This window comes from Ahaetulla prasina, chromosome 3, assembly GCF_028640845.1.
Source record: "Ahaetulla prasina isolate Xishuangbanna chromosome 3, ASM2864084v1, whole genome shotgun sequence".
Taxonomy (NCBI): Eukaryota; Metazoa; Chordata; class Lepidosauria; order Squamata; family Colubridae; genus Ahaetulla; species Ahaetulla prasina.
Genome location: NC_080541.1, coordinates 84,162,880 through 84,180,585, shown reverse-complemented (window position 1 = coordinate 84,180,585; position 17,706 = coordinate 84,162,880). Strand labels below are relative to the sequence as shown.

The window sequence follows — 17,706 nt, the reverse complement described above, 5'->3', positions numbered from 1 at the left end:
ACACTAATGTAACTGTCTAATTTCCCCATATTTTGTCTTCGAAAAGATGGATTTTCTTATTTATTTCCTGAAAAGTCTTTCTTGTATAATACTATTTTTTTTTTACACTGGCACTTTGTAAAATAAACCAGTCAGCACTTTTATCTTTCAATCACAGCATCCATCCACTTCATCTTCACTGTTATAATCCAGGCATTAAATAATTTTCTAATAATTAGCTGGACCATGAGTTCAGAGATTAAATACTTAACTTGATTTGACAAAGTAACAGCTTTACTCTCAAAGCTGAATTTCAATTCCTCTGAATTTCATAAAACCATGAGAATTGTGCTCAGAAGAATAAAATGAAAAAACAAATAGGACCTGTCTAACAACATATATAAGTAGAAGGTCAAGATAATCCTCCAATTTTCTTGCAATGATCTCTAAACATGTCCTGAAGTGTAAGACTTCATTCAGGATGATAGTAATTAGTCATAGTCAGTTAGGCTGTCCGTATTGATTTGATTGCAATTATTCCCTGGTGTAATCGTTTTTGTTCCATTGTTTTCCTTGCATTCATTTTTCCCTCAGCACACTTTTTTTTTAACATATAGAGATTGAACTTCATTGGTTTAAAAGTAGAATTTCCCCTCTTCTGGATATGCAAAACTGCATGGCTGCACAGCTACCCCTTGTGTTTCAGAACTGCAATAAAGTTTGTTAAGTTTTATATTAGCTTTTAGCAGGAGCATACAAAGAACCAATTTTCCTAGAATTGAGTAAAAGTAAAAATTCTTGGAAGAAGACCTCTCTGCTGGGTAGGAGGTTCGACCTGCATCTCACATTACAGAGGTTGTAAAATTGCCCATCCTTCCAGTTTATAACAAGGAAGGAAGGAAGGAAGGAAGGAAGGAAGGAAGGAAGGAAGGAAGGAAGGAAGGAAGGAAGGAAGGAAGGAAGGAAGTTCTCCAGAAAACACATTCAAGGCAGCCCATTTATTTGTCTAATTCCAGCTATTTGCATGATGTTAAGATTCAAAATCCATGTTAGAGTTGGGATGAAATAGCTGCCTCATATAACTGTGGTAAATCACAGTGTACTTCGGTAGCTTCTCCAAGTCAGAAATCAACTTGTTACTATCGAGCTTTAGAAGAAAAGGAAAAAGGGAGCCATCAATTTTCTACACAGTTTTTCTCCATTTAAAAGACATTTCTATTTACTACAGTTGGAAGTGGGAGTTGTTAAACTCTACATTAGAATAGAATAGAATAGAATAGAATAGAATAGAATAGAATAGAATAGAATAGAATAGAATAGAATAGAACAGAACAGAACAGAACAGAATAGAACAGCATATTTTGTTTTAAAACCGGATTGTTTTATTTTACCTTGAAATAATATATTAGTTGTAACTCAGTTGTGAACTTTGGGTTGCTATTTAACAATCTCCTTTAAAACACATCATACAGCTTGCTGAAAGATGTAATTGAAACTACTCTTGTGTGCTACAGTTAATGCCAAGAGTTCATGGTGAATAAGCTCTGATCATTTATATATTGCTGCATTGAATAGCTTTTAAAAAACCCCGTTGTTTCTCATACAGTTAATTGGTATCATTTGAAGGTGGTGTCCTTCTCCATAATGCTGTAAGTTATTCTCCTCATAAAAAGTGTTTTAAGTAGCTGAACTGTAATAACATATACATCATAAGCCTTATAAGCAAATTAAACCAAGTCAGCTTTCTCATCAGTGCCAAACCACTTCCTGGTATCTCTACAATTTTTCAGCATTCGCTATGAAGAATTTCACAAGTAAGATACCAATTCCAAGATGATTCCAGCTTTTGCTCTACATGTGGCTGTGTTTTCCCTGAAAGAGCAAAGGTGTTTTGTTCTGGGTTCAGGGCTTCTGTTTTAAGAGCAGGTAGAAACCATGGCTAGGAAAACCATAGTCAACTATGGTTGGTGCGCGAGTTTTGGTCTTTCCTGGAAGGGAGGCACACTGGCTACTCACATTTCTGCCATCTTTTCTCAGCCCTTCAAGGTAGATCAAGAAACAGAAGCAGCAGCAATTGCAGGAATGCTTCTGATTTTAGTACGATAGAATAACAGAATCTGAGTTTCTTTATTTAGATTTATATGGCCATCCTTCTTGCCAAAATGACTCTGGACAGCAAACAAAGTTTAAATATAAAAGCAACAATATAAATAATCGCAAAGACCACACAACATACAAGCCATAAAAGTGAAACTGAGAATAAAAACCCACGGAATAATTCAAAACATGTAGGCTTCCCTAACACGCTGACACCCATGGCTATTCAAACAGACAAATCTTATTATATTCAAATTTGTCATGCCAATTAGCAAAACCTGCTACATATTTGTGGCTCTCCTCCGTTCAGATCAAATTGTAAGCTCCTCATAAATCTAATTTAGTGAAAAAGTGTGCCTTCTGACCTGTGATTCAGGAGGTTCAAAATCAGAGGTAATGGAATAAGAGTTTACAGTGAGGTTGTAAAATTGCCCATCCTTCCAGTTTATAACAAGGAAGGAAGGAAGGAAGGAAGGAAGGAAGGAAGGAAGGAAGGAAGGAAGGAAGGAAGGAAGGAAGGAAGGAAGGAAGGAAGTTCTCCAGAAAACACATTCAAGGCAGCCCATTTATTTGTCTAATTCCAGCTATTTGCATGATGTTAAGATTCAAAATCCATGTTAGAGTTGGGATGAAATAGCTGCCTCATATAACTGTGGTAAATCACAGTGTACTTCGGTAGCTTCTCCAAGTCAGAAATCAACTTGTTACTATCGAGCTTTAGAAGAAAAGGAAAAGGGAGCCATCAATTTTCTACACAGTTTTTCTCCATTTAAAAGACATTTCTATTTACTACAGTTGGAAGTGGGAGTTGTTAAACTCTACATTAGAATAGAATAGAATAGAATAGAATAGAATAGAATAGAATAGAATAGAATAGAATAGAATAGAATAGAATAGAATAGAATAGAATAGAACAGCATATTTTGTTTTAAAACCGGATTGTTTTATTTTACCTTGAAATAATATATTAGTTGTAACTCAACTGTGAACTTTGGGTTGCTATTTAACAATCTCCTTTAAAACACATCATACAGCTTGCTGAAAGATGTAATTGAAACTACTCTTGTGTGCTACAGTTAATGCCAAGAGTTCATGGTGAATAAGCTCTGATCATTTATATATTGCTGCATTGAATAGCTTTTAAAAAACCCCGTTGTTTCTCATACAGTTAATTGGTATCATTTGAAGGTGGTGTCCTTCTCCATAATGCTGTAAGTTATTCTCCTCATAAAAAGTGTTTTAAGTAGCTGAACTGTAATAACATATACATCATAAGCCTTATAAGCAAATTAAACCAAGTCAGCTTTCTCATCAGTGCCAAACCACTTCCTGGTATCTCTACAATTTTTCAGCATTCGCTATGAAGAATTTCACAAGTAAGATACCAATTCCAAGATGATTCCAGCTTTTGCTCTACATGTGGCTGTGTTTTCCCTGAAAGAGCAAAGGTGTTTTGTTCTGGATTCAGGGCTTCTGTTTTAAGAGCAGGTAGAAACCATGGCTAGGAAAACCATAGTCAACTATGGTTGGTGCGCGAGTTTTGGTCTTTCCTGGAAGGGAGGCACACTGGCTACTCACATTTCTGCCATCTTTTCTCAGCCCTTCAAGGTAGATCAAGAAACAGAAGCAGCAGCAATTGCAGGAATGCTTCTGATTTTAGTACGGTAGAATAACAGAATCTGAGTTTCTTTATTTAGATTTATATGGCCATCCTTCTTGCCAAAATGACTCTGGACAGCAAACAAAGTTTAAATATAAAAGCAACAATATAAATAATCGCAAAGACCACACAACATACAAGCCATAAAAGTGAAACTGAGAATAAAAACCCACGGAATAATTCAAAACATGTAGGCTTCCCTAACACGCTGACACCCATGGCTATTCAAACAGACAAATCTTATTATATTCAAATTTGTCATGCCAATTAGCAAAACCTGCTACATATTTGTGGCTCTCCTCCGTTCAGATCAAATTGTAAGCTCCTCATAAATCTAATTTAGTGAAAAAGTGTGCCTTCTGACCTGTGATTCAGGAGGTTCAAAATCAGAGGTAATGGGTAAGTTATTCATAATGGGTACAGAACTCAGATATCTGTAATCTTGTACAATTCTAAAGAATTATATTTCCTTTTTATAAAAACATTGGCACAGATGTGGAAGATTAAGAAGACCATATAGTATAAATCAATAGTTCAGATTGTTGCCTGGAAAATATTTTAAAGATTTCTGGTAATACAAAAGATTATAATACAGCAGTCCTTGTTTAGCAACTGCCTTATCTAGCAGCCATTCACAATTACATGAAAAAAAATAACTTCCAAACCAATCCATATAATTACAACATTCGCAGGTCTGCAAAGCAAAGGAAAGCTGAAGAAAGATTGTAAGCACATTCATGGTTTTCCTTAGTGAATTCTTTGCTCAAGACAGAGTTGCCAATCTCAGTTGTATTCACTACATGAGACCACAACAGCCTATGCCTAATATTAAGATGGCAAGTAAGGAAGCTGTGATATAGATATCAAGAATTCTTTAGGATCAGTTCAACTGCAGAGGAGTTGTACTTTGGAAAATGGGACTGGAATAACAGAGTTAGAAGGAACCTTGGAGGAATTCTAGCCCACTAGTCAAGCAGGAAACTCTATGCAGAAACCATTTCAGACAAATGGTTGTCCAATTTCTTCTTAAAAATCTCCAGTATTGGAGGAGATTTCCAACTATTTCCAACTACCCACTATTTCTGGAAGAAAGTTGTTCCACTGATTAATTGTTCTCACTTTCAGGAACTTTCCCCTTAGTTTTAGATTGCTTCTCTCCTTGATTAGTTTCCATTCATTGTTCTTGCCCTGCCTTCAGATGCTTTGGAGAATAGCTTGACCCCCTTTTCTTTGTGGCAGCCCTTAGATATTGGAAAAGTGCTATCATGTCACCCCTAGTCCTTCTTTTCATTCTACTAGACATACCTAATTCCTGCAACTACTCTTCATAAAACCAATAATTAAATCAGTGAAAACCTGGACGGAGGAATCAGAATTAAAGCTACAGGCATGTTTTGACTGCACTGATTGGAATATTTTTAAAGATACCTCTGCAGACCTGGATGAACTCACAGATACTGTAACATCATATGTCAGCTTCTGTGAAGACCTATGTGTACCTACAAGGAACTTGCAAATACACAGTAATAACAAACCTTGGTTTACACCTAAACTTAAGCAGCTACGACATTCCAAAGAGGAAGCCTACAGAAAAGGTGATAAAATGCTGTACAATCAGGCCAGAAATGCACTAACAAGGGAGATAAGAGCAGCAAAAAGAAGCTACTCTGAAAAGCTAAAGAATCAATTTTCAGCAAATGAACCAGCAAACATGTGGAAAACTCTTAAAAATATCCCCGGCTATGGCAAACCTCCTTCCCAGGCTGAAGGTAATCAACAACTGGCAGATGACCTGAATGAGTTTTACTGCAGGTTTGAAAGGAAACTACAGCCACCTATCTCCACAACCCCATCTCAGACACACCAACAACAGCCAAGCCTCCTACAACTGACCCCATTTCATTGGGTTCACAACCCCTAGTGATCACAGAAAAGGAAGTGCAGGACCTATTTCACAGACAAAAGCCAGGAAAAGCTCCAGGCCCAGACAAGATAACTCCTTCTTGCTTAAAAGTCTGTGCTGACCAATTGGCCCCATCTTCACCCATATTTTCAATAAATCACTAGAGATGTGCTATGTTCCTTCTTGCTTCAAACGCTCTACCATCATCCCAGTGCCGAAGAAGCCCACCATCAAGGAACTGAATGACTACAGACCAGTTGCTCTAACATCTGTAGTCATGAAAACCTTTGAAAGGCTAGTGCTTTCCTACCTGAAAACCATCACGAATCCGCTTTTAGACCCCTTGCAATTTGCATACCGAGCAAATAGATCAACAGATGATGCTGTTAATATGGCTCTGCACTACATCCTACAACATCTTGAGTCTCCAAAGACCTATGCAAGGGTCCTTTTGTAGACTTTAGTTCAGCATTCAATACCATCATTCCAGACATTCTTCTAACTAAGCTAAACCAGCTACAGGTACCGGAACAGACTTGTAAGTGGATCACAAGCTTCCTAACAAACAGGAAGCAGCAGGTGAAGCTAAGCAAGATCACATCAAATACCTGTACAATTAGCACAGGGCCCCAAGGCTGTGTGCTCTCCCACTTCTCTTCTCTCTGTATACCAATGACTGCATCTCCAATGATCCATTTGTTAAGCTACTGAAGTTCGCAGATGACACAACAGTGATTGGTCTCATTCGAGACAATGACGAATCCGCATATAGACGAGAGGTCGAACGACTAGCCTTGTGGTGCAACCAAAACAATCTGGAACTGAACACACTCAAAACCGTAGAAATGGTGGTAGACTTTAGGAAAAACCCTTCCATACTTCCACCTCTCACAATACTTGACAACACAGTATCAACAGTAGAAACCTTCAAATTTCTGGGTTCTATCATATCGCAAGATCTCAAATGGACAGCTAACATCAAAACATCATTAAAAAGGACAACAAAGAATGTTCTTTCTGCCAACTCAGTAAGCTCAAACTGCCCAAGGAGCTGCTGATCCAGTTCTACAGAGGAATTATTGAGTCTGTCATTTGCACCTCTATAACTGTCTGGTTCGGTTCTGCAACCCAACAAGAAAACACAGACTTCAGAGGATAATTAGAACTGCAGAAAAATAATTGCTACCAACTTGCCTTCCATTGAGGACCTGTATACTGCACGAATCAAGAAGAGGGCCGTGAAAATATTTGCAGATCCCTCGCATCCTGGACATAAACTGTTTCAACTCCTACCCTCAAAACGACGCTATAGAGCACTGCACACCAGAACAACTAGACACAAGAACAGTTTTTTCCCGAAGGCCATCACTCTGCTAAACAAATAATTCCCTCAACACTGTCAGACTATTTACTGAATCTGCACTACTATTAATCGTTTCATAGTTCCCATCACCAATCTCTTTCCACTTATGACTGTATGACTATAACTTGTTGCTGGCAATCCTTATGATTTATATTGATATATTGATCATCAATTGTGTTGTAAATGTTGTACCTTGATGAACGTATCTTTTCTTTTATGTACACTGAGAGCATATGCACCAAGACAAATTCCTTGTGTGTCCAATCACACTTGGCCAATAAAATTCTATTCTATTCTATTCTATATGTTTTAGCCTCCAGTCCACTAATCATTTTAGTTGCTCTTCTCTGCACTCTTTCTAAAAACTTAACATCTTTCTTATATTGTGTCTACCAAAACTGGATGCAATATTCCAAGTCTTATCAAGGTATTATAAAATGGTATTAACACTTCATATGATCTTGATTCTAATCCCTCTGTTAAAGCATTGTACAAAATAACAAACCTACAAAGAACAGTCATTAAAATTTCTTTTTTGCTGGGGGGTTTTCTAGGGGAGGGGGCTGGTACCAAAGTCCCTCCTAGATATGTGTCCTTTGAAAAGCAGTTTCATTGGCTAAAGTGTCCCTGTTATTTGATTTAAATGTTAATTGATTAAACTATCAGATAAATGATTAGAAGTCCTAAAAGAAAACTAGACCAAAGAAAGGTAAGTTTCCGATCTTGGATAAATAATATTACTAATTGGATAAATACTATTATCCACATCCACATTTACATTGGGTGTTTAGCTAGATATTTGTATAATTGCTAAACTGCCATGTGACTTTTCCCCCTTATCTGCGACCTCTCCCAGTTCCCATACCCACTAATTTAGAATTTCTCATGAAAAGATTCATGTACAGAAACTTCTTTGCTCTCTCTTGAATTCATGCCAGGTTGTTACCTCACCACATGATATGGTTTTCCTGATTTGGTGCATTTTGATTGCTACTGAATAAATATTCAGGAATTCTTTGTGAATGAGAATAAGGTGCTCCTATCTAAGGAGATATTCTGGCATTAATTTCTTTCCTCAAACAGTTATGAGCACACTCATTTAAAAGTAAGACCCTTGGAATGATTGCAGTTTGTCTCCTGATACACCATGCATTGGTGTACATATGTCATTTGTTTTTCCTTGTCTTTACTTCTTTTCCTCCTGGGTTTAAAATGGCTGTTCCCTTGAAATGTAGTTCTTATTTATTGATTCACTTATTTTTTTCAAACATTTGTAACCTGACTGCTTCAGAGTCTGTTGAAAATTCTTTTTTTTTTAAAAAAAGTTTTATTTTCTAAACTAAACAAACATACATAAAAACATCTTCAGTAAAAAATACAAACAGTGTGTTGGTTGGTTACTTACAAATCTTTTTGTGCAATTTCACCATACTTATAATATGTAATTCATCTAATTTTACATTTTACCAATTTAATGTATATCCAGTTATTTTGGCTGTCTATCATTTATTTAACTATGAATATATCCTCCCTATCTTCATATAATATGTTTTAAATTTTTTGTTGCTTACCTTATATCATTTGTTCCTCATCTTAATTCAAACTAGTAATGTTACATTGTATTTATATCTTTCAGCAATTCTTATATTATACATATCTCTATCAAATTTTATTAACATATTTTATTATCTAACCACAGAGTCTGTTGAAAATTCTTAAGCTGCTCTTTTGTAACAATGTTTTCTCAGGTGAGTTTACAACATTCTCCATCCCCTTCGTATTACTCATTTAAAGATTCTGGTAAACCTGACAGGTAAGCTATTGTCTAAGTTCTGATTCAAATCTGCAGATTGCAGTATTAAGAAAGTAAACCATTTCTGACATTCCATGATAGAGCTTGGAGAAAAGGAACCCACACTCAAAGAACAAAAGAATAGTGAGGGGAAGGTTAAGAATGTTAAATCTAGAAGTTAGTTTAATTAGAGTGTGAATTATTGACTGTAGCTTATTTGACACCTGTTCCTTAGCTGACCTGCTAAGAGTCATTTCTTAATCAACAGTGGAATTGTGAACTTAATGGCATTTTTATCAGTGCTCAGTCACACCTAAATTAATTGTTTTTTAACAAAACCCAAAGAATTCTGTCTTTCAAAACCCTACCCTTTTCCATCCCAATTTCAGTTTGCTCACATTAATATACCCAGTTGTTTTAGCCATGTAATATATCAGAGGTGAGAATATTTTTATTAAGGAGTTGGCTACAATACATGATGCCCAGGTTCCATGGATTAAAGTGTTTCTCATACTTCCAAAGATGCCTCTGCTCTATTTGGATTACAAAAGGAATTTATACCCCTACTGAAGAAACTAATGGAACAAGACTTAACTCAAGTCTTCACACTACACTGCATGTAGCACCCATCCTAATAGGAAATACATATATTTTAAGGAGATGATGTTTACACCTATGACTTTTAGAGCAGGGGTCACCAACCTTGGCAACTTCAAGCCTGGCAGACGTCAACTCCCAGAATTCCCCAGCCAGTTGAATCCACCAAGCTTAAAGTTGCCAAGGTTGGAGACCCTTGTTTTAGAGCATGGCTCTTAGTCTGCTGCTTCAAAGATGGTAAGGCCATCAAGTTGACTGAAGATGTACGGCCATGTTTTACAATATAATCCAAATAAGGCAACGTTCAATAATTAATTGATAAAGGAGGAAAAAGAGAAAAAAGAAGAATGTTTTGTAAAAAATTAACGAAGTGTTGTTCGTGCAATAGGAATCTCTCTCTTGTTCCCTGCAAATTTCTATTTGTGGTTATTTATTTAGTTTTTGGGAAAGGAGAGGATTGTAAATCTTCGGTTATAATATACATTTTTTTCCAATATTATTATTGTCCTAATGTTGATTTGTGTGCAATTTGTGTGTGTTTTGCCTTATTATGCTTAATATTTGTTGTCAAGCACTTTCTATTAGATAAGGAGTCTATGCAGACAACTCTTTCCAAAATGTACATGATGATGTAACATTTTAAAATCTAATACAGATGTGTTTGCTTTTTTAAAAAAAGAAATGCCTACATGTTTATCAGGTTGCAGCCCCAGCATTTCTCCATAATTGGGCTGGACTACAAAAATCCAGCTGACCAGTTGATGGGAGCAAAGAGATGCAAAATACTCTGTTGCTCTCCAGTAGTTGACCATATTTAAGAGGACTTGAAAAAACAGTCTCAGCTTTGGAATGAATATTATAACTATTTCAAGCCTCAGTAGCAATCTGTGGTAAAACACTCAATGTAATCAGTCTCATTCATTGCCTGTTTGGCCAACAGAAAGTGGTTATCCTGTTTTACTTCTGACAGATTTATCCAAGTAACAAATAAATATATGGTTGGGAGAAGAAAAATTATTTGAAATGTGGCTAGAGAGGATATTCTTAATGGGATGATTATTCCACTTGTGTTCCTTTGTGTTGGCAGAATGGGTAGGACTGTTGTGGCAACAGCTATTCATTGAAGGCAATGAAGTCAACTTTAATTGACCAGATCTTATGTTGGTTCATTCAGGTGTGGCTGATAATCAATAGTAAGAGGCAACCCTTTCTTATAATGAAAGGTGCAACAAAGCCTTTGTGCAGGTGATGGCTGTCTTGATGGGCAGGTGTTTTCATGTACTCTCTGATAAGTGTAAGCTTCCTGGGCTTCTACAGGAAGTTTACACAAGCCTTGCACAAACAAAAATCCTCTTTCATTTGCCCTCACTTGTCAGCAGAAAATGCACCTTAGTAAGAAAAGAGTCAAAGGGGCTGAAGAATTGGGTGTGCTATTGTAGAAGAATCCAACCTCAAAATTTCATTTCTCCCCCCCCCCCACTCCACTCCTATTTTGGTTTCTCTTGTTGAAAACACTGATTTGCCAATATTACATTTGCTTCCAGGATTCAGTTATCATATGGGCATCTCTAAAGCTATATCACAGAGAATACCGGGTTGGTGGAGGGATTTTGGAATGAGCTTTTTTTGGTATAAGAATTATAATAAACGTATGTTAGGTCTTTAGTCTTGGCTTTCTTCTGTTTTAACATCAAAAGGATGTTGATAATGATTTTTTGAATTGTTGAGACAGAGTAATTTTCCAAAGAGGGTGCCCAAGATTGAAGTAAAACCTGGTCTCCTGGGCAAAAATGTTTCCACAAACTGCTAAAAGAAGATTCTGGTATTGTGTGGTTGCCATTCCCTCAACCATACAATGATAATTTAAAGTTTATCCGCGGCTATTGCAAAATAACTTTCCCTTCACTAGGTAGAGAGAAATTGGCTTTCAAAGAAGCCGGAAGTTTGTCGGTGCTTCATCACTAGAGGTTTTTAAGAAGAGACTGGACAGTCACTTGTCTGAAATGGATGGGGTCTCCTGCTTGAGCAGAGGCAGAGGTGGGTTTCAGCAGGTTCTGACAAGTTCTGGAGAACCGGTAGCGGAAATTTTGAGTAGTTCAGAGAACCTGTACTAAAGATTCTGACTGCCCCCACCCCTATCTATTCTCTGCCTCCCAAGTCCCAGCTGATCGGGAGAATATGGGGATTTTGCAGTAACCTTCTCCTGGATTGAGGAGGGAATGGTGATTTTACAGTATCTTTCCCCTGCCACGCCCACCAAGCCACGCCACCAAGCCATGCCACACCTACAGAACAGGTAGTAAAAAATGTTGAAACCCATCACTAAGCAGAGGGTTGGACTAGAAGATCTCCAAGGTCTCTTCCTGCTCTATTCTGATTAGGTTAGAAAGAGACTGCAAGATTAATCTGGTACATACTACCTATAATTCTAATTAAAACACCAAAACTCTAGGCTTGGAATAAGCATGTTTTCAAAAAAATTTTGCATGGGAGGGGGAGAGAATCAGAACCATAATGCATAGGGCAGTTCTGGAGAGTGGAAAACCTATGTTAGTATTCAGTGAATAACTTGTTATGCACCGAAGACAAATTCCTTGTGTGTCCAATCACACTTGGCCAATAAAGAATACTCTACTCTACTCTACTCTATTCTGAGTAAGGCCAGGAAATTCCTGGGTTTTATTTGGCTCTGCTTATGGGAATTATTCCAATCACATGAGATATGGTTTTAAAATCTCAGTTACCAAACTTCACCAAACTCACCATTCCAAATTTTATTGGTGTTCACTATAAGTTTTTTGAAGTACAGGGAAGACAAATAGAAGGACTAGGATTAGAGATATCTGAACAGGCAAAGGAGGACATGGACAATTGGAAAAGAAGACTTAGAAGGGGAAAAAGATTGTTTAATGTTTAACTTTCTTGGCAGCTGCAACAAAACTTAAAGTGAAAAATTGCAAAATAAAATACCTAGGCCTACCTGTAGATGAATATTTCTTTCAGCTTCAGAAAGTCTGGTATTTCAATCACAATATTTTCCAGATAAATCTTAATTTTTAAGAACATATGCTAATGATAACATAGAATGGATAATGTGTTTTTCAAATTTCACTATAGAAATATATGACAAGTCATTTGATCTACAGGCTAAAGTGATCATAGATTTGAAGGGGCTGGATTGAAGCCGATTGCTGAAATCAGAAAATAAATTAAATAACATAAATCTAGGCTGCTGAGCCTGTGGATAGATGAAAAGAAAGAAGCAGACAATCTATAAGCTCACAATATATAGTTTGAATGAATACTGTTGTGAAAAGAGCCCATTTTCTTTTAGAAAAACATATTCAAGGAGTCAGGCCATATTTGATTTTAAAACCACACTGCCAAATGAAGGGCATGAGGACAAAAAGGAGGGCATGCCTCCTTTTGTCTGGTAACTCTAGTTGGGATTCACAATTATTGCTGGTTCCTTCAGATAAGGAGATGGTCAAATGGCATGAAAATAATACAGTCAAAAGTTGTGGCTTAACAGGTGCGGACAACTAGTACAGATTGTGCCTGGAAATCCTGGAGGATCTTAGGACAGTTACTCCTTTCTGGTATTTCTAGAATCAAGCTGCATCCAATGCTTAGCTAATTGGTAAAGGATTTTAGGAATTAAATGACTGTAAAGTAAATGGTTTCAACCATTAGTATGAATAGTCAGTCATATTAGTCATGGAGACTAGATTAAAAGGCCTGGTGTGATCTGCAAAATAAAAATCAGACACAGGAGAAGTTTGGAGATTTTTCTTTGATTACAATTATATCAAGCACATTTCAGGACTTAAAAGTTTCGGTTTTGTATGTGTTTTCTGTTCCAGGAATTGTTCTTCTGATGATTTGATGCCCACACAAAACTCACCTGAGAAGAGGACAGAATTATTTTTACCTCAGTAGGTGAGACTCAAGGAAAGAATTGCTGGAAAAGAGTTAAAAATTATCTCTCTGTGTAGTATGAAAACAATGATTATTATCAGGATTAGTGAAGGAATTTGTCATTCAGAACTGTGTTGAGGGGGAGAGACTTCACTACCAAATGCTCCATTCTAGGCTCTGGAGTCCGCGTATCACTCCCAGAAGGCCCTTGCCTCATCTCTGCCTCTGACGTAGAGCTCTCATCCAGGCCTTCCCCAGACTCCAGGACTTATTTTAAACTAGAAGTCTCAAGTGTATATGTATTGAGTGCTTTTATTTGTTTCTGGTCTAAGACTGTAATAATAAAATTGATTGATTGATTGATTGAGGGTGACTGAAGAATCTAGAGCAGGGCTCTCAAACTCCCGTCCTGTGGACCAGATGCGTCATGTGCTGGCCACGCCCATGCCCGGTTTAGCAAAGGGGGGAAAGTCCCGATATGTCACACGACAACATGAGTTTGACACCCCTGATCTAGAATACATTAAAAAAAAGACCAAAACAAAACAAAATTTCAGTATGATAATATGAAAGGCAGAAATAGTAGCACAAATTTGTTTTGGGTGATTAGTTGCTTTCTACTGCCCTCTCCAAGAAATAGGAGCCCTTAAAAGATCTGAGATGGCCATCGGAACAATGTTTCTGTGGCCATAGTCCTAATCATACATACCTGAAAACACTAAGGACTTTGGAGCAGTCTGAAACTAGTCTGGATCTCTTCTCTCCTTTGGCTCTGAAAGTTGAGGGGGGTGTGTTTGTATTTCTGGCTCATGCTGGTTTATCTAAAACTGAATCAAAACAGGTGGGTTTTTCTGCTTGTTGGCAGCCTGTTTTCCAATTAGTGGGAATGTTTGCCTCACCCTACCTCCTAGCTCCTGGACTAAATTAATCTTTCCTTCCACACCTAGAAAGTTAGTGCTTCACTCATGATACCTGCTGTTTATAAACAATTCTACCCCAACCTCCACCCGTATCCAATAAACTCAAATATGGTTGCCTCCTACTAGGAATATTGCCACTCGCAAAAGGTGCTGACATACTGTGAATGTGCTATTGCAGCTCATGTGATAAGAGCGAGGGTGGCTTTGTGTCTTCACACCGACCACTCAGATTTTTCAGAAAGAGGCACACAGCATGTTGTGAAAACATGGGGTGGGGCAGCAAACAAGAGCCATCGATTTAATTCTGCTTTCATTACCGGGTAGAGAATTGGGGTTTATGGATCTTTTCAATGGTTCCAAAGCCAGGGATGCTTTGATAGATATTAAGCACAAATCCATTTCTCTTGCAGTGCTAAATTTCTGTGTCAAATGATTAATTTGTAGAGCTCAGCAGGTAAGGAAAGATCCTCCAGGCGGCCAAAGCTGATCTTTAAAAGGCACATCCAGCCCAATTTCTAAAAAGTGGGTTCAGACGAATACTTTGAATAGTTTACAGAGCCCTCCCAATTTACCTTCTCTTTATGCCATGTACAGCGCCCACTCCCACCCACTGGACTAGTTCCTGGGCCAAAAGTTTTTTTTTTTTGGTGTTTTTTTTTTTTGGTTTTGCTTTGGTGTTGTTGTTGTTGTTTTTGGGTTTTTTTTGTGAAATTGGCAGTGCTCCACTGACTTGCACAGGCACCACAGCAAACTATTCCTAAGCCTTCATGAGTAATTGTTGCATTAAGCTTGTCATCCAGCTATTTGAACTGACAATTGCAATTGGCTTCTTGGAAAAAAACTCATTTTATCTAAATGGCCACTGGGAACACCCAGATTGTGCTGGATAAATGGGAATGCTGTTTGCATAGAGTTGCAGACTGACACTGAGCCACAGTAAAGAGCTTTCAGCTTAACCTTTGGTTTTCATATTCTAATGCAATTAAGCTTATGTGTAAACAAACAACTAAATTAAATCAGTAGCCTTCTGCAATGATCATCCCTACTGTTTTCTCTCTTCTTCCTTGTATCTTCCTCCCTCGTGTGCCACTCCCGGATCTGCTCTGTACTTGTGCTATTAGCCTGTTTTAAGGGCTGAGTTGGTCTTTTTCTGGCTCAGTAGTGGTTTATTTGAAGCCAGAACAAAGCTGGATCAGTGTTTGTAATGCTAGGGCTTGCGAGTGGCTTATTTGCCAACTGACTTTGCTCATACTTTCTTCTTTTAATTTCTGGGCCATAAACTCTCCAGTGCTTAGCAACTGCTACAACCTAACTACAGGCAACTTTATCAGCAACTTCATCTTAATTCTTGCTCCTCCATTTCACAATCCCTGCCCCCCCCCAAAAAAAATACCTTTCCAGATCCCAGCATCATAAAGATGGATTGCCAAATAAATGGGCAACTGGCAATGAAGGTTTGTTTTGAATTGGCTGTAGCTGATAATTTTTGTCAATGCCTTATTACAAAAAAAACCTACATTAAAATAATTTTTTAAAATTACAATTAAGTAATGAAAGAACATTATAATTTAAATATTATTTTCTATTTTGACAATCACATTTTGAATTTGATCATGATTCCAGGCTGACCGCATTGTGTAGTCAGTTCAGATTAGATTAACAGAGTTGGAAGGGACCTTGTAGGTCATCTAGTCCAACCCTCTACCCAGCAGGAGACCCTACACCATTTCTGACAGATGGCAGTCCAGTCTCTTCTTGAAAGCCTCCAGTGATGAAGCTCCCACAACTTCTGTTCCATTGTGATTGTTCTCACTATCAGAAAATTTCTCCTTATTTCCAGGTTGAATCTCTCCTTGCTCAGTTTCCATCCATTGTTCCTTGTCTGGCCTTCAGGTGCCTTGGAAAGTAGCTTGACCCCCTTCTCTCTGTGGCAGCCCCTCAAATATTGGAACCCTGCTGTCATGTCTCCCTTGGTCCTTCTCTTCACTAGACTAACCCTGCCTTTCTCTTCCTGCCTCCCACTCCCTCTAAAGCCAGGGAGTGATGGACTTTTTAGCTTATATTTTAAGTACAGAGAACGTTTATGTACAGAATGATTACCTACTTAGTCCTTCTACATTCTATGACTAAAGTGAGTCACAGGGAATAAAAGAGGCCTGGGTAATTTTTTTACTGGGCTGAAGGCCACATTTGGTCTTTCAATAGTACAACAGTAAATTCTGGAGGCTCCTGAGGGCCATTCCCAAAATTTAAATAGCCTCCTGCAGCCAAGGTTAAAAGTTACTCTCACTTCCTGTATCTCTTGCCTGAAAGACTGTTCCTTCAATTGGCCCATCAAAATAATGACAAATAGTCCATAAGAAGTAGTACATAGTAAAACCTATTTTCAGGCGCTCCATCAGGGAATGAGTTAAAATGGCACTCAACTTTGGCTACCCAGAAACACTAAGAATCCAATGAGGGTGTATATTTTCTGTCTGTCTCTTCTTCCTCCCTTCCAATTTGTTTTAAATATTATTCCCTTTAAAAACACCATAGTTATATTTAGTTCTTTTCAGATTTTGTTAGCATGATGATTGATCACAATTGGGAAATCACCCAGTTGTTCTTATTTGCCTAAAACTTGCTGGTATAGTGGGTTTTTTTAAAAAAAAAAAAATCACTCCATACTGATTTGCAGGTCTTCCCTCCAACGGAAATGGAAACTAAGAACATGCTTCCACAGAGGTAGATGTCTTCTGTCTAATCTGGCTGCAGTTTTGGTATATTTTGATTCAGCTTGAATACAGCAGCAGCAGCGGCTTTCTTAAGTCTCTGGCAGAATTCAATGACATATAGGCTGCTTTTTAAAAAAAATGGAAGATACCAAGGATTGAGCCTGGCACCTTTTGTATCTGAAACTGACTGAACTAACTATCCCTAAGCCATACTTTCTTTTCAAAGAAGCAATGCCAGCATTTATCACTGAAAGAAGCAAGACCTGTGCACTCAAAAGTCCCTTCAAAATCACTAGATTTGAAAAGTAAATTAATAGCGAATAATTAAATGCACAACTCCATATAATATTTATATAACAACAAAATAAACTAAGATTACAATTTATATAATCAGCATGTATTTCGGTCATAAAGTAGTGTTCTCTTGTGGCTTCATAAATACAGGTAGTCCTCAACTTGTGACCACAATTGAGCCCAGAATTTCAATTGTTAAGTGAGACATTTGTTAAGTGAAACATTTGTTAAGTGAGTTTTGCCCCATTTCACAACCTTTTTGGCACAATTGTTAAGTGAACCACTGCAACTTAATTAAGGGCCATAATAGCTCAGGCTGTAAGGAGCCTGTTATTAGAACACAACAGCCTGCAATTACTGCAGGTTCAAGCCCGGCCCGAGGTTGACTCAGCCTTCCATCCTTTATAAGGTAGGTAAAATGAGGACCCAGATAGTTGGGGGGGCAATAAGTTGACTTTGTAAAATA

At 37.7% G+C, this 17,706-nt stretch overlaps 1 long non-coding RNA gene across 5 annotated transcripts in view; it reads left to right on the top strand.

Moving 5' to 3' along the window:
- Positions 1-17,706, top strand: part of LOC131194690 (uncharacterized) — a 117,974-nt gene that overhangs the window by 29,877 nt on the left and 70,391 nt on the right. For 2 of the 5 annotated variants that reach the window (XR_009154271.1, XR_009154272.1), the window contains 3 exons: positions 8,751-8,815; positions 11,301-11,428; positions 13,255-13,330. This is a non-coding gene — a long non-coding RNA (uncharacterized LOC131194690). The remainder of the gene's footprint in view (positions 1-8,750; positions 8,816-11,300; positions 11,429-13,254; positions 13,331-17,706) is intronic. The other 3 variants (XR_009154275.1, XR_009154273.1, XR_009154274.1) reach the window with 2 other exon arrangements.